Here is a 21033-nt window from a genome sequence, read left to right as displayed (position 1 = left end):
TTCTCAGTGGGGCAACGTTCCTGTGCCATTGTGGAGGAGCCGCCACTGTGTACAACATGGCTAAACACCAACAAATCCAATTGCTTTTGTTTCGTAGGTGAGATTTATTGACTTTTCCAATGTTGTTTTTCTTCATGGCTGTAATAGAAGTTCAGAAATTGCTTCCTCGAGCAGAAGTGTAGAGAAGTGTCTACCCCATCGTTTCTTTGCGTCTCATTAGGCGCTAGTCCTTGTCATCATTTTGATGAGCTGTAGCATATACATTCAGTAGATTTAACCTGCTATATTTGTGATACGTGGTCTACTATGTGGACGTATGTACAATTACTTATTTCTATTATAGTCACTTTAAGATACAAACTCGAAATGTGAGTGCACTAAATGTTATGGCCAAAGTGTACTTTGTTACGGAAGCTAGTAAAGTAGTGAAGCCTCACATTTTTTACGAAGAGCATTGCCCTGCCTTGCTGTGTGATGTGTATATTTTTAATATGTTGATAGGTGCATTATCACCAAGTCACTCACATGTTCGATTATGTTAATCTGCGTTTTGGTGTATGGTCCAAGCTTTCTTCCAATCATCCACTTTCATAGTCACGTAATTAAATAAATACATCTTTTCCTTGCATCTGTCAAAAAACTGCAATATTTGTATGTACTTTACTAGAGTTTAGTAGAGTATAAGAGACTGTCATCCATGCACATGTCAATAATCGTATTGTACAACATGTTACACTGTCCTACAACTGTTGCACAGCAACATACCTTATTACCTTATAGAGTGCCCTCCATGAGCAAGGGCGCCAGTAGTGTAGTGGTATCATGCAAGATTCCCATTCTTGCGACCCGGGTTCGATTCCCGGCTGGCGCACATATTTTCCTTTTATGTCTTAACATCGAGTCTTTCTCAATTTTAACGCCTAAGGAAGTTTCCTTTACAATATACAATTGTGATTTTTTTGTATCTTGGTGGGAAAACAATGCAATTTGTTTTGATAACGTAGTGCAAATGAAAACGGATTTACTAAGGAGTATATCTCTTTCCTCACTCGGTAAAATGTAATGTTCCATATATGTACTATGGCTTATATTTGATGGAGAAAGTGTTTTATTTTGGGGCAGGGTGATGTTGCTGTCTAGGAGGGCGGGTTCCACTCTCCCTTCTTCCTGTAAGGCCTTACAGCTCTCTGCATCTCCCAGTGACACTTTGAACGGGAGGGCGGGACGCTGATGTATACTCACTTTACACCTAGTCGCTTGTGTCTCCACACTCTCTATAGGTCACCATGCTGTGCACGAGCCGAGGGCGGGCACGAGCAGTGCTACAGCGAAGGGCCGGTCCCCAGCAGGGGTGTGACTGACCTCACCCCGGCCCTTCCACTAAGACTCACGGTTCTGTCCGTCCCTCTTTAGAGCACGAGTTCCCAGTAACACGTGGAAGCAGGTACTCTACGGAGCTCACCGTACGATAGAGAGAGGAGAGTAAAAAGCTGGAAAAATCTTCCTTCCTAATATAGTTAAATAGCAGATACAAGTTGAACCCTCACAGAGACTTGAACCCTGGACCCCCAGGTAAAAAGACTGCTGCTCTACCAACTGAGCTCTCCAAAGCTCCTGTCTCAGAATCATACTTTATCAGTGTTCACATGCCACGACCATTTCCTCTGCAGATTATGGTTTTCATTAGAAATTAGACCACTTCAATTTGACTCAATTGGGACCTGATAGAAGTAAGTCGCAGTAGATTGTGTGAGTATCAGCTCAGAGGAAAAGGGCCAGGTGATTTCTGACCCAGATAGCTTTAAACAGGTGTCATGATATAAATGTGCAACCTTTCTGCGCTGTGACAAATTAACACAACTAACACAGCCCTTCTATAGCAAACATACCTGTGCAGTCACCTGTTTTCTGAAAAGTAGGACTGGACACTGGGTCCGGCCTTTCTACCTACTGCACGCAGTGGTCGAAGTGGGCGGGATCAGCAGGGCCTGGTGTGCCCCTACTTCTTTTAATAAATAGATTCCGTTCCCCCTACTTTTTAGGTCGAGGGACCATCCGGTCTGCCGAAGGCAGAACCGGAAGTCCGGAGATTTAATGGTTCTGAGAGTGGCTCTTTAGCCCGCCTCTCTTTTTGGCTCTCCTCCATTGGCTGGCTTCCTAAACGGAGGCCAGCCATTGAAGGAGAGAGCCGTCCCTCCAAATAGGCTCCGTCTTTTTCAGATTCGGGGGCGTGTTTCGTGCTCTTCTTTCCAATTTTTAGCCACGCCCTTTTTTAGGCGTGTTTTTCTCTCCTCCTGCCAATGGCAAGAGGAGAGAAAAAGAAACACACCCCCGAATCTGAAACCGCCGCTGCGTTTCTCCGAGGCATTTCTGCTTCGCCTCGGAGAAAGGCAGCGGTTTGGCAAAGCTGCCTGCCCCTTCCAAATATTACTTTTTATTTTCTTCCATCAGCCGTGAGTGCGGGCACGGTGGGGGCAGCTGAACGATGGCCGGGAGTTGGGTGTCCTCCGCTGGGATAGCTGCTCATACGTTGGGACCGGTGCAGCGCTTGGTCTCTCGGAGAGAACAGAATGAAATGTTTGCAAATGCTATCGGCGCCATGTTTGTGCCTACGACCTCTTGAACAAGCGTTTTTGAAGTTTGATCTTGAAGGTATGCCCAACGCTGAATATCACACTGCACAAGGACGATAGTATTTGTAATGTTGTCCCTTCCTTCCTGAAGTGTCCCCCCACAGAAGACAACTCTCGTAGGTGTGGTAGAAGGGTTTATTCTAGATAAGCATATACACAGCAGGAGCGCCGATCTGGAGCTCCGATCGTTATTCGAATCGGCGCGCTAATGCCGATTCTAAGATGGCCGCCGCCGGAAGTCCGGTGACGTCACGCGCCGTGCGCGCTGCGGACTAGACCGCAACACCACATCTCCCTCCTTTACAAACACAAAAGTCTCAGTCTGAGTTTCACACCAGAGCAGTCTTACTTGTGGTCCAGGCTGAACTCCTCGAATCTTCGTCGCAGCATTATTCTCCTTCCACAGCGTGTCCTCCTGCTTCCTGCGCCTGCGGTAGGGGTGTTGCTCCCCCCACTCGGGATCGCCTCCCCACTCGCTTCTCGTGGTTCAAGACCACCCAACTCTGTTTCTCGGTCACTTAGTCCTGGAGTCTCGGCACCTCCACTTCTTGGACTCCAGGTTCCTTTGGGAACGCTTCCTGCTTCTCCCTCCGGTCTCCTACACTCCCCTTTTCCCGCCGGTGTGGACTCAGCTCCTGCTCTGCTGTCCGGTTCCATGTTCAGCTCGGCTTCGTCGGCCCTGGTACATCTAGCCATCCGGTCTTGTGCCCATATCTTCCCGTCGCTCAGTAAGGCTGATGTGGAATAGGGTTCCACCACTTGGAATGGGGGCGTGAACTTGCTGTCCCCCTTCCTACCTGGTGCCGGCAGTTTCACCCTTACCCACTCTCCTTTCTCCAGGGCGACTTCCTTGGTGTTATGCCTTGCGTCGTAGTAGTTAGTGTACACAGCTTGCGCCTTCTCCAAGTTCCTGCGCACCACAGCCGGTGACCAATGACTCTGCACAGTGAGCTTCTTCCAGGCCACATTGTCTCGGGTGAACGGTTCTCTTCCTCTCAGTATGCGGAATGGGCTGTAACCTGTGGACGAGGGAGTTATCCGGTAAGCCCATAGCAGGCGCTTGAGTTCTTTCTCCCAGCTTGCTCCCTGCCCGATGGCCGCTTGCACTGACCCCATTATCACCCTGTTGAATCTCTCTACGGCTCCGTTCCCCGCAGGATGGTACACAGGCGTGCGCCTGACTGTTATCCCGTTTCTGTCCATGAAGGCCTCCCATTTTGTCGACGTGAACTGTGGACCGTTGTCACTGAGGATTCCTTTGGGGATCCCTTCTCTGATGAACACCTCCGTGAGGAATCCCAAGATGGTATCTGTCTCTGCGTTTTCGTCCACATGGACTTCTGGCCACTTTGAGTACCTGTCCACGACCACGGTGAGGTACTTCTGGTTGCCACTGGCGTCTTGTATGGGGCCCAGAACATCTATACAGATCTCTTCCCACGGGTTTTCCGGGCAGTCGAAGTGTCCCAGTGGTGGACGTAGCATTTTCTGCGTCTTGTCTGCGTTGCTGCATTGCTCACATGACCTGACGTGCCTTTCCACGGCAAGGTCCAACCCAGGCCACCAATAATCCTCCTTCACTCTTCCCTTCGTTTTCACGATTCCTAAATGACCTTCGTGTGCCATGGCCACCACTCTGGGTCGCAGCGCCAACGGGGGTACTACTTTGTTGCTCCGGAACAGGAAACATGGGTTGTCCCCCAGCGACAGTTCTTCTCTGACCTCCCAGTATTGTTTGAGTTCTTCTCCGAGCAACCTCTTCTCCGGCCACCCCTGCGTCACATATATCTTGACGGCCTTCACCTTCTCGTCAGACCCGTACTCTTCTTCCCATTCCTGCTTGCTGATGGCCTTTTCGTGATCGCCCATGAACGCCACTGCGTACTCTGCCCAATTTTCTGCGTCTTGCGCTTCTGCTGATTCCTTCGCGGCTGCCCTGCTCAGGTAGTCCGCCACTCGGTTCCTGGTGCCTGGGATGTACTCTACGTCGTACACGTAGTCAAGGAGCCGCAGCATCATCTTTGCGATCCTTGGCGTAGCGTGCTCATGGCCGTTGGATGTGAGGACCTTTACCAGGGGTTTGTGGTCTGTTCGTAAGAGGAACCGTCCTCCCCAAAAAAACTGTCGGAACCTTTCCACCGCCCACACGACGGCTAGCATTTCTTTTTCGATCACACTGAATTTGCGTTCATTGTCTGCCAACGAGCGGGACGCGAAGCTGATCGTCGCTGTCATTCCTTGTGCAGACCTTTGTGTTAGCACGGCTCCTAAGCCTCGGTCGCTCGCGTCTGTGGTCAGGGTCGTGGGGGCTGCTGGGTCGAACCCTTGAATGGGTATGGCTTCGCATATTTCTCTTTTCATCCCCTCGAACTCCATCTGTTGTTCCTCCTTCCATGTGAACGCTGTTTTGTCTTTCAGGATCGATCTCAGGTGGTATGTCTTCGATGCAAAGTGGGATACGAACTTGCTATAGAACTCGGCCATCCCCAAGAATGTCCGTACTTCCTCCTTGCTTGTGGGTGTGGGTGCATCCCTGATGGCTGCCACGTTGGAGGCTTTGGGTTTTATGCCTTCCTGGCTGATTTCGTGCCCTAGGTACGTGACACTCTCCAGTCCAAACTTGCACTTGTCCCACTGGGCCGTGAGCCCGTTCTGCTCTAGTACTGTCAGGACGCCTGCTAGCCTCCGGTCATGTTCTTCCTTGGAGGCGCCCATCACCAAGATGTCGTCCTGGAAGAACTGGATTCCCTCCATCTTGTTGAACAGGCGGTACATCAATTTTTGGAAGACTGCCGCTGCCGAGGCAAGTCCGAACGGCATCCGTAGGAATTTGTAGCACCCGAACGGTGTAATGAACGATGTGAGGTGGCTGCTCGATTTGTGGAGTGCGATCTGGTGATACGCCGACGTCAAGTCTACTGTGGAGAACCACCTGGCGCCCTTGGTCTTGGCTAACATCTCGTTGATGCGGGGAAGCGGGAACTTATCCACCACGATGTTTTTGTTGAGTTCTCGGAGGTCTACACACAACCTCACCTTCCCGTTCGGCTTCTGCGCCACCACTAAGGGGGCCAACCATTCCGCGTTGTCTATGGCCTCGATGATCCCGTTGTCCTCTAATCTCTGCAGTTCCTCCTGTACTGCCTCCCTGGTACGGAACGGGATGTTTCGCACTTTGTGGGACACCGGTCGGGCTCCTTCCTTGAGGTTAATTTTGTGCGTGAACTTGGTGAGCTTCCCTATGTCGTCTCTGAAGACTTCTGGGAACTCCTCCTTCCACTGCCTTGCTCCCACACCGGGGTCTTCTTCCATCATGAGTACCTGTATACGGCCTCCCGGGTTCAGTTTTATTCCCAGCTTCCCTTGATCTCTCCATCCCAACACCGAGGGTCCCTTTTCCGCCACGTACAGCTTTCCTTCGCACGTTCTGCCCTTGAACTCAAATGTTAGGGGGCAGTACCCTACCATGGGTATGGGTTCCCCGGTGAATGTCACCGGATGGATGTCCGTTGGGCGCAGTTGGTGAGTGTTGGCCGGTGCGAAATCCTCTTCCCATATCTTTCTCTTTATGATCGTGTAGGGGGAACCTGAGTCGGCGACCATGGTGACTCCCACTCCCCCGATGGTCATGTCACACTTTGGTTTCTTGTCGACCGCGCCGTCGATCCCCAGGATCTGGTCTTCAATCATCAGGATCTCATCGTCCTCCTCTTGGCATTCCTGCTCTTCCTCCTTGCACGACTCCTGTGCTACGTACTTCACTTGCTGCCTTGACGTTTTCCTTCGACACACTCTTTCATAATGACCCATCAGACCACAGTATGCACACTTTGCTCGGAACGCTGGGCACCCTTTGTCGTTGGCGGCGTGTCTTTCACTGCCACATCTGTAGCACGTATTGGTGCTCCCTTGTCCCTGTGTCTGCTGTTTCGCGCCCCGGGCCACGGGCTTCCTGTGCTGTCGCGTGTTGTGCTGCTCTGCCGCCTGTCTCTCACGGCTTTTCCTGTCTTCTATCCTGCACACCGCTTGCTCTGGGAGTCGGTCCTTCTTTGCTGTCTCCGCGCACCTCTTGGACATTTCTGCTTTCTTCACCATGGCTACCACGGTCTTAAGGGGTTCATCTCCATTAGCCCACAACTTGTCCTGGATGGACGCGTTCGCTGCATGCATTACGATTTGGTCCCTGATCAACTCTTCCTGGAAGGTTCCAAATTTGCACGTTAGGGCAAGCTTCTGTAACGCCGCCACATACTGGTCAATCGTTTCCCCTTTCTGTTGTGCTCTGTGGTAGAAGTTGTACCTGTCGACCGCTACGCATACGGTTGGGCGGTAATGGGCGTCCATGTCGTCGATCGCGTGCTGAAACACATTATCGTCTGCCGCGGGCCGCACTACCTTCACCAAATCGTCGTACACTCTCTGGCCTGCAGGGCCCAAATGGTGTAGCAGTATCCTCTTCCTGCGCGTGCTTGGGAACTCTGCTCCGCTCTCCTCCTCTAGCGCGAACAAGAAATTCAAGAAGTACGGCTTCCAATCCTCCCACGGCATATCCGGAACCCCTGCTTTCGTGAGGAAAGGTACCGGGTTTGGCAAACCTGTCGATGTGGCACTCATCTTGTTTCTTGCCTCCGTTCGCCGCGGTCTTGGGCTCGAGCTTTTCGACCCCCGGGTGCTGTCGGGGCTGCTTTCGCCGGGGTTGTCTTCTCGGTCGGAGTTGCCGCTTCTCCCGTTGCGTCCTGTGACCCCCGCCACGGTGTGTGCGTGCGCTTCGCCACGCGGACTCTCCCTGGCGCCGTTCCGCACCGCTGGGCTGCTGCTGACCGGGGCCGGGCTCAGGAGTGACCCGTCGGACTAGATGCGTGCCCTCCTCTTCTCTCCGAGACACTGCCGCGCTCCTGCTGGTCGGGGATGTGACCGTGGATGTAGATGACGTGATAACCACGATAGTACGTAAAGGGTAAGCCCAATAAACCCTTGAGGGCTTAGGCAGATAAATTGATATAGTGAGATTGCCAACAAGGGATTTTGCTTGTAGTTACTTAGTTCTATCTCTTTATAGTTGAATTTGAAAGTGTACTTTAGATTAATTATACACGTGACATAAATGTTTGTCAAAAACTTATCAAAGATAAAAGGTACACACACGGGATTTGTTTTTTGTGAATAAAACACAAGTCTTTTTATATATCAATCAAAATCAAGACAAGGGGGTTACAAAAGGAACAATAAATTTTAGGCAATATAGCATGAAGGATGGGTTAAATCAAATCCACATTTCATCAAAAAAACATCTATTTCCAGATGGTTTCAACAGAGATTAATTTCATGAATGAAAAGAAATCAACTGTAATTGTCAAATAATGCGGAATTAGATGATGGTGTCGACGTTTCGGTCTTGGTGGCAGAAGTCCGTTAGACCATCTTCAGGACAGTTAATAATTGCACAAAAAACCCCTATGTGGACATAATACAAACAATTACATTAATGAACACATAACAATTAAAAAAAATTCATTCTAGACAACCCGTGTGTGGAGAGTGGTCTCTTTATAATGATTTAATCAAACAACTGATTCAATACTGCATAGCAGCGAAATTAAATTAAATATGGAAATTTACCATATTCAAGAAAAATGGAGGCCCATTTAAAGATCAGAAAATCAAAAGTTTTACCATAAATATGGTTATTGTCATGATTAAGGATCCTGTAGAGCTCATCTTGACTTTCATCTATTGCAAGTTATAAAAATTTGATCAACATAGAAATGATTGCTTACTTTGTGAATTCAGAAAAACACGCAGCTTGATTTTCGTTTTTATATATTTTTGCCAAGGCGTATTAGATGAATCTATAGCCAAAATTAAAGAACATTATATTAGGTATACATCCTACAAAATTAATACAAGACAGCAGAGAAAAAAGGGGGCCTTGAAGTGACTCCTACCTAATTGTTGACAGAATAACTCATACGGGGAGATTCAAACGGGAGAGATCCTCATTGCTTCTGATATCCTTTTCAAAACTTTCTACTGCAAACATAGAGAGTAAACACCAATTGGCTCGTGTGTTACTTCTGTTTAAATTCAACCGATTCAACATCAAAATTTAATCCAAGATAGCTATCAGAGTATTATCTAATGCTGAAGTGATTCGGTTAGGTGAGTCATGAATACGACTCCCTTACTACGGATCTATGCTCGTAATCGTCTAAGTCTCTTGGTTGGAACTTGGAGTATCCAAGGTTATCAATGCCTCGCCGGTGACAGCCATCTATATAGCATCACTCAAGTCTATGGTGTGGGAGTATTTAGTGATATGGACACTCAGCAGACGGTCGATAATTAACGGGAGGCAATTCGATAAGGGCAGGTATGCATCTCGATGCGAGAAAGCGAATAAGCTCAGATTTAGTTAATTGGATATGGTGTAGAAACACACTTTTTGTGAAGCATAACTAGTGTATTGTAGCCCACTTCGGATAATTATATGTTTATTCGACACAGCGACTGAATTTAGATAAACAAGTTAAAACAGTGAGACAACGCTGAATTACGCCGAATAGTTGAGAGCACACCCCCTCAGTCTAAAGCAAGGCATCGTGTCATGTCTTACGTCTAAGCTTGAAATAGTGGGGACACAAATATTCAAAGTACAAATAACATCCCAAAAAGACATTTCAGATTGGTGCTACCTCTTGTGAACCCGCTTTATGTTAATGAGCAAGGACTATCTCTAGCTGTCGTCGCGGTCTACTTACATTTTAAATTAACGATCAGGCTCGAAAAACTCCGCCACAGTCGGGAACGCCTAACCTGACCGGACTAGATCACCTGTTTTTAAAGCTACCTGATTAGGGGGCGGACCTGTTGTGAATTAGGCACACTCCGTGGAGGCAGCGCTGGGCCGTTTCACCTCCTCGTCGCCATTGTAATGTTGTCCCTTCCTTCCTGAAGTGACCCCCACAGAAGACAACTCTCGTAGGTGTGGTAGAAGGGTTTATTCTAGATAAGCATATACACAGCAGGAGCGCCGATCTGGAGCTCCGATCGTTATTCGAATCGGCGCGCTAATGCCGATTCTAAGATGGCCGCCGCCGGAAGTCCGGTGACGTCACGCGCCGTGCGCGCTGCGGACTAGACCGCAACACCACAGTATTTAGGATTATTAATTTGAAACCAGCTCTTGCAGAATTGAAAAGTGGAACTATTAAAGTATCGTGGCTTAATTCGCTCCATGAGATGGACTAGTTAAGAGGAGCACTACTTTTAAGTGTATACGTGTATATTCCTAGGCATTCACTGGTATTCTTCAGATTATTAAACGCGTGTTATCCCCACAGCCTTCTTTATCTTTCTTTTCTGTTGGATGTTTCTGGCAGGTTCTTCATACACCCAGTGTTAGAAGTGGGGGGGAACGGAAGGGCACGGCGTGCCCCTACTTTTAAAAATTATGCTAGTCCGTTCCCCTACTTCTTGATTTTAAAAAAGCGTCCCGGGACTGCCCTAATTCAGGCCCGGTTCTAGTAAGGCTTGAAGGCAGGCGCAAAACGCCATGGGGCTCAAAGTGCTTCAAAACCCGGGCGCGCACACACAGACAGTTTCAGAGATTATCGCAGCCGTACCTGAATACTTCACAGGTCTTTAAAAGACCATTTACATGTTAACGAGGCTTTGTTTATTTTTTCACCCCTTCAGCTCCACCAGGGGCATGGCGAAAGGCGACAAATCCTTTCTTTGGCCGCGGTAACCTTTGCCTACTGTCCTGCTGCGCGGATATTCTTTTTCTATGCAGCGCAGGAGAAAAGAAGTTTGTTTATTTTGATTCACCTTTCCCAACCCCTGCAGCTGCTTATCACACCAGGCTGCGACACTAAGATTGACTAATGGAGTAGGTAGGAGAATGTGTCACTATTTGTTTTTCTTTTTAAATTCTGCACAGGCGCAGCAGGACATGTACTTTGTGTGTGCTTCATTTAATCCGTTTTTATCATTATCATGGCTGATGCAGGACAACAATAGGACAATAAAAAAAATGCCCAGATAACGCTGGGTATTAATGATCCTGCTGGAGAGCAATCATTTCTCTGTTAGTAGTTAAGTGCAGATGAACTGTATTTTATGTGGGTAGCTCAGTGGGTTACTGCCTTTGTCACAGAGATCCTTGTGTTACTTGCAGTTCAGAAGTTACAATCCTAACATAGGACAGTGACCAATGAACTGTCATCAAAGAGCTGCATGCAAACCTGAATGATATAGTTAGAACTTCGCGTTTTTTGTTTTGTGATATAGTTAGAACTTCCCCAGTCTTTCATTATTCTAATGTTGCTAAAATGAGTATCTTTGGGCAGATATACATTTTTATCAGTAAAGCCAACCCCTAACCACTGGAGTACTCTTTAAATCCTGAGTTTGTGCTTCTCCAGACCAAACCCTCTTAAATATACTGCCCACCAGTATGGATGACATCTGATTCATACACCTTGTAATCCTCATTGGCTTATGTGACATTCCCTGTAGGCTGATTTACATACTTGTATGATTCGTTGTCTCTGTATAATGTGTGCGTGGTGTAAAGTACTGACACACACTACACTGATATGAGTAGCGCTACACAACAAATGAAATGCATATGAGAGAGGGGCTACATAAAGATGAGGGGCACTGTTGGAGGGTGGCAGTGAGGGAATCCGAGGAGGAGGTAGTGGGAGTGGCTATGGAGCGATGAGGGGCACTGTTGGAGGGTGGCAGTGAGGGAATCCGAGGAAGAGGTCATGGGGGGAGGGGGGAGCTAGGGAGAGATGAGGGGCACTGCTGGAGGATGGTAGTGTGTGATTCTGAGGTGAAGGTCATGAGGGGTAGGGGCTACAGCGAAATGAGGGGCACTGGTGGAGGGTGGCAGTGAGGGAATCCGAGGAGGAGGTCATGAGGGGAAGGGGCTATGGGGGGATGAGGAGCACTTGTGGCGTATGGCAGTGATTATTGGTGTGGCGCCAAAAAAGACTTTCGCATCAGCGCTAAAGCCGGCCTTGTCATGGCCTTTCTGTTTTTGTTTATTTAATTAGCAGTCGGGTCATAAGGGCTACTGTGGAACATACTTTAAAGTGTGTGCTAAGTATATTTACTGCTATATTCAATGTTTTAAGTTTGAAGGTGATTTTACTAATGTTTTTACCGGGAAAAATGAAAGTGGAGCCCGATGGTGCCTGATATGGGGCTGGGACCCAGGGTCAGCTGTGAGATAAGGTGCACTGGAGAGGAGTAGTGGATAATCAAGCCTGTAAGGGAGTGCGTTGCGGAGTCTGGGGTGAGGTGGAGGTAGCAATGAAGAGGGATCCTCCATGAAGGCTCGAACAGAGGGAGCCCAAGTAGTGTCACTTGCCTGATACTACCACCTCAGAAACCTCCTCTTCCCATCAAAGGAAAATTACATAGAAAAAACACTTGTTGAGAGTGATAATATTTAGAAAGAGATTTGGAAAAGAGTGCGATTTACTGGGCCTTGTAAGACTAAGAAGAGATAAAGGAGGGCCCGGAGGATTTGCAGTCTGGGTGTTGCTACTCCCAAGATAATTTTGGAAAAAAAACTATAGGGTCAAATACTGCATTTTAGTTTCAACACCCCATTTTTACACAAATTCTCTCCGAAGCCATTACTGTGCCAAGACAACATCCCCAGGAGTTGACCACATTTTTTTTCAAGATGCACAATATGTTCCTCCCATAAGTAAATATTTACCTCCACTTTGCCAAGGCCTGTGTTTTGTCCTGCTTGCTCACATGTTATCTCACTCAGGCTCACTACCCCCATTATTCATTCTCATTCACTTTCCCTTTTACTCAAAATTGCTCACTTGCACTCACTCTTCAACATTCGGTATCACATTCTCACTCACTCAGTCTCACCACTTTTTCCTACTCTGATTACCTCATTCTAACTTACAGTTTCACTTACTCTACGTGACTCCTTCTCACTCACTTTCTCTCACTTTCATCGACATACACTCTTTCACTCATGCTCAGTTACATTCAGGCACTCAATCATTCACACCACATTTACTTACTCGCACTCATTCTTCTTTGCAGGACACTTTAATACATATGTGCTATACTATGTTTGAGCAGCTAGCTGGCTGACATGAATAAGAATTATTTATTTATTTATCTCACTTGTAAAGCGCACTCTCACCTAACAGGCATCCTGGCGCTGACAATCAAGAATGCACAATTTGTGGACAAGAAGGAGCCCTTGTGGGTTTCCGTGAGTCAGATCAGATTCTCTTTAAGAGTTCCTTTGTCTCTGAGCCCTGCTTAACACATGTGTACAGGAGGAGCCCTATATTCATGTCCTCAATGTTTGAGACAAAAAATACTCATTGATTTCTGAACGAGAGTAAAAGCGTTAAGGTAACATGTCGTTCCTGCTTATATTTTGCATGCTTTACATAATCCTGCATTCCCTATGAGTATCTGCTTTTCCCAGAATGTTGTTACTTTTTTTCAGGCACTGCATAATTTGAAATGAGTCACATCCAGGTGCTTATAATGGGGCAGAATTGGGTTGTAGGTGAAGACAGTGCGAGTTTCACTCAGTGGGGCAGAAGGGTGTTCGGTGGGGATAGGATGTGGCATTATGGCCAGAGCTACCAAATTTGGAACTGGGGAACCTGGTTCAGCCTTCATGCCTTGTCCATCAGACTACTCCTGAGGGAGCACCCATGATAGACTTTAGAAGGCCCCACTAGACCTTAGAAGCCCTGGTCTCTTAGCACCAGCAGGTGAACCCTACCGGTGGCCAGTTGGGTAAACTTGAAGCCCTGTCCACCACAATTCATACCGAAGTTCACCACCAGTCTTGCGGGCAGGTCTACAAAGCAGCACACCCTAGAGCAGCAGTGGCTTTGTCACACAGTAGTTTTCCTGCAATAATAAAAGTCTCCCACACAACCTCCACGGTTTTTGACGCATTCATAGATTGACAAAGACTTGTAATCCTGGGAATGCGGCAAAATCTTGCGCTACCCCAGAGGAGGCATAACTAGGAGAAATATCTTTATTTCTCCTTGCTTTTTCCTCTTTCAAACTGTGCTTTATTCTGCAGCCCACCTAGAAAGATGAAAAAGCCTCTCAGGATTGTTTTTGTACAGGAAGGTGCCCCTTCCTGCACAAAAACAATCCTGCATGCAAAGGAGGCACCCTTGCACCCTTGCACCATGGGGCAAGTGTGCCTGCGTTGAAGCTAGGCTGTCGAAATGGCGCCAGTGCAGGGGGAAAAGACCGGAATGCACCATATTGGATAAATACGGCACATTCCCGCCCTTTCCCTGTGACGCAGGGCAGCGCAGCAAAGTAACTTGCTGTGCTGCCCTGCGCCACCATTCCCATAAACATGTCCCTAAGCTCACAAATAGTAAATTGACCACACTAATTATCTGTGTAAGAGCATGTATTGATAAACACAATGAGCCACTGACCTTTTTCTTGGACCTTGTTGAGTTGCCAAGCACAGCAGCAGATCTAATCTTAGATGCCTTACTTGCATGCTTAGAGAGACACGGTTTTACTGATGAGTATTTAAAAAGTCATTTGGTTCAGCTTGTAACAGATGGTGCTTCCAATATGATAGGTAGGAAATCTGGTGTGGCAACTCTTCTGAAACTGAAATATCCACAGTTGAGTGTATGGCACTGTGCTAACCACAAGCTGGAGCTTGCTGTGGGTGATGTTTGTAAAGAAGTCGCAGGCATTAATCAGCTCAAATTTTTTTTTGATAAACTATATACCACCTACCATGCCTCTCCGAAAAATCAGAGAGAGCTTGGGGAATGTGCTCTGGAGGTAGAAGTAAGACTTCTGGCAATTGGAAAGGTGCTAGATGTACGTTGGGTGTCCTCAAGTGAAAGATCTGTGAGAGCTGTTTGGAATAACTACAAAGGACTTATTAAACATTTCATGGAATCTTCCGAAGACTCAACGAGGAGTGACATTGAGCAGAGGAAATATGCTGGTTTAAACCGTTTATTAACCTCCCTGGTGTTTGTTGAAAATATGGGCATTTTATATGATGCTCTCACAGAATTGGGTGACCTATCCAGAAGGCTGCAGCGGCGTGATATGACCATATATGAGGCCGATCGTTCAATACAGATGCAGATTTTAGTGTTTGAATCAATGGCTGATGCACCTGGGCCCTTTGTTTGCTACAACTGCATTAGATGCTGCTGAACGGATGCAGTTTGCTGGTGTAGGACTGCAACAGAACAAAGGCTGTGTTAGCATCAATAGGGCACAGTTCTTTAGGAGCTTAGCAAATAACCTGCGAAAAAGGATGACAATGTCTAATGCATCAAATGTTTCTAGATGCACAACCACAAACAATGATGAAATCGAATACAAAGAGTTAGTACATAGAATGAAACTCCTACAACCAGTTTATTGGCCAGATCCACTAGACATCTTATACGGTGAGGGAGAATTACAAAACCTTTGTAGCAGGTTGCATGTATTTGAGACCAGGCAGTACATCCTTGGTTTCAGAGAGTACAAACAAAATAAAAATTGCATCTCTGAAAGCCTGAAACCATTAATGCACATTATAAACACCTTTTGTACCTCAACTGCTGAATGTGAACGGGGCTTTAGTGTAATGAATGATGTGCTCACACCACTGCGGAACAGAATATCAATCAATCGTCTGTCTTCTACAATGTTCATAAATATCGTGGGGCCACCTGTCATAGAATTTAAACCTGAATTTTATGTTCAGAAATGGTTAGAAAAAGGGAGGAGAAGTACAGATGAAAGAAACTGCATGGCTCGGAGACAAATGGCTTATGATTCCACTTATAAGCGTATTTGGAATATTCTGTGATTGGAAACATGTCCCACATTGTAAATGAATTAAATATAAACAACTTATATATTAAACCTCAAATAAACATGTTTATTGATTCTTTGAATTAAATAACGTTATAAGCTGTAACTGGTCAGTGAAATGCCAAACGTTCAAAAATTGGTATGTTTTGCTATTTCTAGCCACACCTCCGACTCCGCCCACTAATCCAAACCTTGGGTTATTCCCGCCCCCTGAGTCTCCGCCCACAGTTCCCCTACTTTTTTTTCCCCATTTCGACCACTGCATACACCTATTTAAATGTGAAACTTCCGAATGAAGGGCTGGTCCAGTTTCTTTTCATCCTGAGCGTTGTTTCTTCCAGGTGTGACTTATATAAATTGGTGTAAGAAATTTCTTTACGAGTGTTCATCATCCCACTTTTTTAATGAGAACAGCGAGTGCCGCCAATTCCTCTTTGTTCCGTTACAAAACAGAGTGAAGAGGATGCAGCTGTGTGCTGGACATTCCGTGAGCCATATTCGGTCTGGAGAGAGTCACATTTCAGACTAGTATTCCGCGTTAAGCATGCGCAGTGCAGCAGCGTGATCATTGTTTTTGGGCTCTTTCCAACACCGATAAGTGCACCCCCCCTTCTAAATCCAGGTAGGATTTTGTTGTGCTCTTTCTTACACCGATGAGTGCACCCCCCCCCCCCCCATCTAAATCCAGGCAACTGAATTTGTGAGTTACCTCTAGGATTCCACTTATTCATTGTATGCGCTATTTCGCTGTGTTCGGGACAGAGCAGTGTTTACAAGCCCCTTGCGCCACTTTTGCGTCATTTTTACCATGGGAAAAGTGACGCAAAAGTGGCGCAGGGGTCTTGTAAATCTGCCCCGTAGTCAATCCTCGTTAAAAGAAACGCCCCCTTCACATACTTTTAGTTTTAAGCAAAGCTATATTATGCTTTATATGAACACCTGTATCGTAGAGCTATTACTGCTGCTAAAGAAACTCTTTCATTTTAGGCACTAAGTTGTAAGAGATTCACTAGTTGCGAACTATTATACTTTATTCATTTTCCGTTCATTTGTTCCGGTTATGGGCAGTGCAAGAAAAATTAATTAAACAAAAATGTACTCCGGTATTTGAGAAACCACCATTTTTTGGGGGACAGGTACAGGGAGCAGCACCACGCGCAAACTAATTGACTGAGGCTATCATCGAGTGGTAGAACGAGTGACTGTGTGTCTTATACACTGTTTAGTCAGGGCGCCGCGTGGTGCTGTTTTTACTGTTTTTACTCCTGTTAAATCTGTATTTTATACTTTGAAAGTGTACCTTAAAATTCGTGTCTTACAGTGTTTCACTTACCCGCACCATAAAACTAATCTGCACACGCTGCTTTAGCGTGACGATCTTCTGTTCCTCCCAGTGCCGCCATCTTGGGCGTGTCATTCTGCTACTGTGCCACTACCTGCCGCCATTTTGTGAGGCGCTCTAGCGGTTGGGAATTCTCGTTGAGCACCTATTTAAAACCGCCCGAAGCAAGCGCGCAGCGCGCGCGCGCAGCGGGCGCGCCGGTGGCACGCCAGAGGCAAGCCCGTCTGCGCACGTCCGCGTCCCGGACGCTCCCAGCGCCAGCAATGCTACTCGGCTAAATTGACAGTCAGAAAGAGTGACATACAGCAGAGCACAACTACTACAGCTAAATCCATCAAAGGGTCATAAGTCAGTAAGTGCTGGTCTTTCCTGTGGCCTAATTAATAGTCGCTCGCTTGTTAAGCACTCTACTGAAGTGTTTAGCCTTCTGGAAGATATGGAACTGGATGCACTTTTCGTAACAGAAACATGGGCCACCACGGAGTCTGCCATTGGTTTGAGTGGGGCCTGTCCTAGCGGATACAAAATCCTTCACAAGCTTCGCAGTTCGGGCAGAGGGGGAGGAGTGGGTCTGATCTTCAAGGATACTTTAGACTTCAGACCATGTCAGATTGACGAGGTTGGGGGGATAGAAATCATGGGTTTTTCACTTCAGGCCCCTAGCGGGAATCTACTCACGGGGATGCTCTGCTATAGACCACTGGGCGCGACCACACAATTCCACCTTCTCGCTGAAACCATCACCAATCTAAAACTTACCCACACCAACATGGTCATTCTTGGTGACTTTAATCTCAGTGAGGACGGAGGCCTCTGCAGTCAACTGAGAGACCTCCTGTACACGTGCTCCACCTTGAATCTCCATCAATTGGTGTCCAGCCCCACCCATAAGAAGGGATGTATTCTGGATATGGTCTTTGCCAATCCAGCTACAACAAAAGTTTCTAATATAATGCCCTTGAACTGGACTGATCATTTTCTCATCCATCTAAGTATGGCGATGCCCTGCCACAAGAATCTGCCTAGCCAGCGGTACTTTCACAGGATGGACAGAGAATGGGCCAAATTGGCAAGGGTTGATTCTATAACTACATCTTTCGATGCCAATCTTTTCTCCTCCAATAAGTCCGTGGAGGATAACTACAGGTCTTTCACGGAACACATAACTAAGCTATTAGACCATTGTATCCCTATAAAACCTTTAAAGAGGGCAAGGAAAAGATCAGCGCCCTGGTACAATGAGAAGTTGCATCATCTTAGACTCTCTCGCAGACAAGCAGAGAGGAAATGGAGAAGAAATTACTCTGAAGAAGACAAAAAAGATCTAAGACTAGTACAACTGCAATATAAAACCCTCATTCTGAGATCTAAGGCAGATTTTTACACTAACTCCATTACACAGGCTTCCAACGGGTCCAAAGCCCTCTTTAAGATCGTCCGAGACCTTTCCAACCCAGACTGCATGAATAACAGAGTCGCCCCCTCGCAAACTCTGTGTAGCGAAATCGCCTCCTTTTTTCAGGAGAAGATCTCTAACATCGTGAACAATTTGCAGGACAACATCCAGGACAGTCCTGAGGAAACAATCAGCCCGGCTGACGGAGATCAAAAACTGACTGCTGTCCTGGACAGTTTTCAACTTCTCTCTCATGAAGTTTTTGACAATCTGACTGAAAGTGTGTCGTCTGGTTCTCCCCTAGATCCTCTTCCCCATAAGATATGGAAGCTTCACGGACGTAACACTTTCCCCTGGTTAAGGATGATCTGCAATCAATCCCTGATGGCTGGATCTGTTCCAGGCTTTTGGAAATTAGCAGTGGTTACCCCACTGATAAAAAAGCCGAACCTGGACCCTCTGGTGCCAGCTAACTTCAGGCCCATTTCCCTCCTGCCTTACCCGGTGAAAATACTGGAAAAGTCTGTAAGTAAGACTCTGTCTCAGTTTCTGGAGGAGAACTCTCTGCTAGACAGGGACCAGTTCGGTTTCCGTCCTGGCCACGGAACCGAAACAGCGGTAACCACCATGCTGGACAACCTTCAAATGCGTGCCGACAACGGGAATGCTATGATCCTGGTGCTTCTTGATATGTCGGCAGCATTCGATACGGTGAGCCACCCAGTCCTGTTAGAGAGGCTGAGGCAGATAGGTGTAAAGGGTGGAGCGCTGCAATGGTTTCATTCTTACCTAGAAGACAGACAGCAGGTTGTTACCCTGCCACCGTTCTCCTCTAGCAGGTCTCCAGTTGCGTAAGGGGTGCCGCAGGGGTCCGCAATTAGTCCCATCCTTTTTATCATCTACCTGCGGCCCTTGTTCCCGTTAATAAAATCTTTCGGAGTCAGCTTGGTGAACTACGCTGACGATACGCAACTGGCCTTCTCTTTAGAAGGGGATGATGCACTATCCATGGACCGCTTCCATCAGTGCATGAACCAGACTACGGATTGGCTCAGAAGGAACTCTCTTCAGTTTAATAGCGGTAAAACTGAGGTGGTCTCCTGCTCGCCATTTAGGATCCCCAAATACCTCCCTCCTGATTTCCGTCTCACACCGGAGGAAGGACCCCTCATACCAGTCAGGAAGGTTCGCAACCTTGGGGTGATCATCGATGACGACCTCTAGATGGTGTCCCAGGCAAGCAAGACTGCCAATGTCTGCTTTGCCTTGCTGCGGCTACTTCGGAGTATTCTTCCTCTGCTCCCCAGGGAGTCGCGAGCTACAGTGGTACGCAGCACGGTATTAAGCAGACTTGACTAGTGCAACTCCCTTTATCTGGGGGATCCGCAGTATATCCTCCAAGGATTGCTGAGGATTCAGTCAGCCGCAGACAAGCTAGTGCTTGATAGGCGACGTTGTTCTTCGTCGGCCAGAGCACTAAGGGACTTACATTGGCTCCCTGTGGGGGAAAGGGTCGTCTTTAAGTCCTTGTGCCTAACCTTCAGAGCAGTACATGGACTGGGCCCAGCCCCTCTACAGGATAAGTTTGCTCGCTACCTACCAAGCAGGCAATTTCGCTCTTCTACAGCTGGTCTTCTGGTGATTCCGAGATTCAAGCGCACTAGGGTAGGCGGAAGATCCTTCAGCATAGTAGCATCCGGCTTGTGGAACAAGCTCCCTGTGAACCTGCGACAGTGTAACTCCCTACTTGAATTTCGCAAGGGACTTAAGACCTGGTTATATCCTAAAGCTTAATCTAGGCAGGTTTTCTTCCTGACTCTCCCTCTGTCACCTTCTGATGCTGTCTTTAAGTCAAAAGCACCAGGATGCCCGTAGGGCGATAGTTGCGCTATATAAGCTCCACATCAATCAATCAACCAATCAACTGGGGAGGGGGCGGTCACGGGTTGCCAGTCACGAAGGGCTGTGTATGATGAGTCGGAACACGGCATTGAAAACCAGTCTATTGCCTGCCGTTACCCATGGGTTCTTTTTTTAGAAACTGCACCCCTAAAAGAATTAATAACAAGGAAAAAGTAAAGCTGTTCTGATTTTACTAAATTAGTTACTAGCTGAATTAATTTAATAATAGTTTAGGGGTAAAGCATCTACTCAGAGAAAGTTTGGTCTACAACACAAGTAAAATATTGGTTTAATGGGCTTGCTGAAGAGATCTCTGTAATCTCCGGGCAAAGGCTTGGCGCACTGTGAAGTAGTTTAGGGAATTAATATGCCTGCTACTTTGCTGAGCATCTCGTGTAATCTTCCCAAATAGGAAAAAGCTCAGTCAAAAATAATTACAAAGTGCCCAGGAAGTGAGGCCGTTGCAGCCCTATTGTGCTGGAGAGTGACATCAACCCCCATACCCTGCGGCATTCTACTCCGAATGGACTGGCACAACTGCATTGGTCCCGGTGTTGACGCACTAAACTGTGACACGATTTGCTGTGGCCAGTCTGATATTATTTGAACTTGTTGGGTTCATGCCGCGGGCAGCGCCTGTGCAGAATGCCTGTGTCTAGTTGCTTTTTAGGTCGAGGGACCGCCCGGTCTCTTTCTGTTCCCTTCGTTTCCCCCAGTTACCCTTTCCCCGGCCTGCAGACTTCCAGTAGCTGCCCCGGTGTCTACCCCTTGGGGATGTCGTTCATTTGTTCACCTCTCGTGTGCGCTGCAAGGGCACCCCTCTACAAAACACTTGAAGTTGTGGGGTACTGGATGTCATTATACCCATCTGATAAAAAATAATGAGC

At 47.2% G+C, this 21033-nt stretch overlaps 1 non-coding gene across 1 annotated transcript; it reads left to right on the top strand.

The window, feature by feature from the left end:
* The first annotated feature begins 800 nt into the window (after positions 1-800).
* Positions 801-871, top strand: TRNAG-CCC (transfer RNA glycine (anticodon CCC)). Its single transcript has one exon. It is a non-coding gene; the product is annotated as a tRNA-Gly (tRNA).
* Positions 872-21033: the final 20162 nt, after the last annotated feature.

The sequence above is a fragment of the Triturus cristatus genome, chromosome 4_1, assembly GCF_964204655.1.
Source record: "Triturus cristatus chromosome 4_1, aTriCri1.1, whole genome shotgun sequence".
Taxonomy (NCBI): Eukaryota; Metazoa; Chordata; class Amphibia; order Caudata; family Salamandridae; genus Triturus; species Triturus cristatus.
Note: the sequence above shows the minus strand (reverse complement) of the source record. Positions and strands in the feature narration are given on the sequence as shown.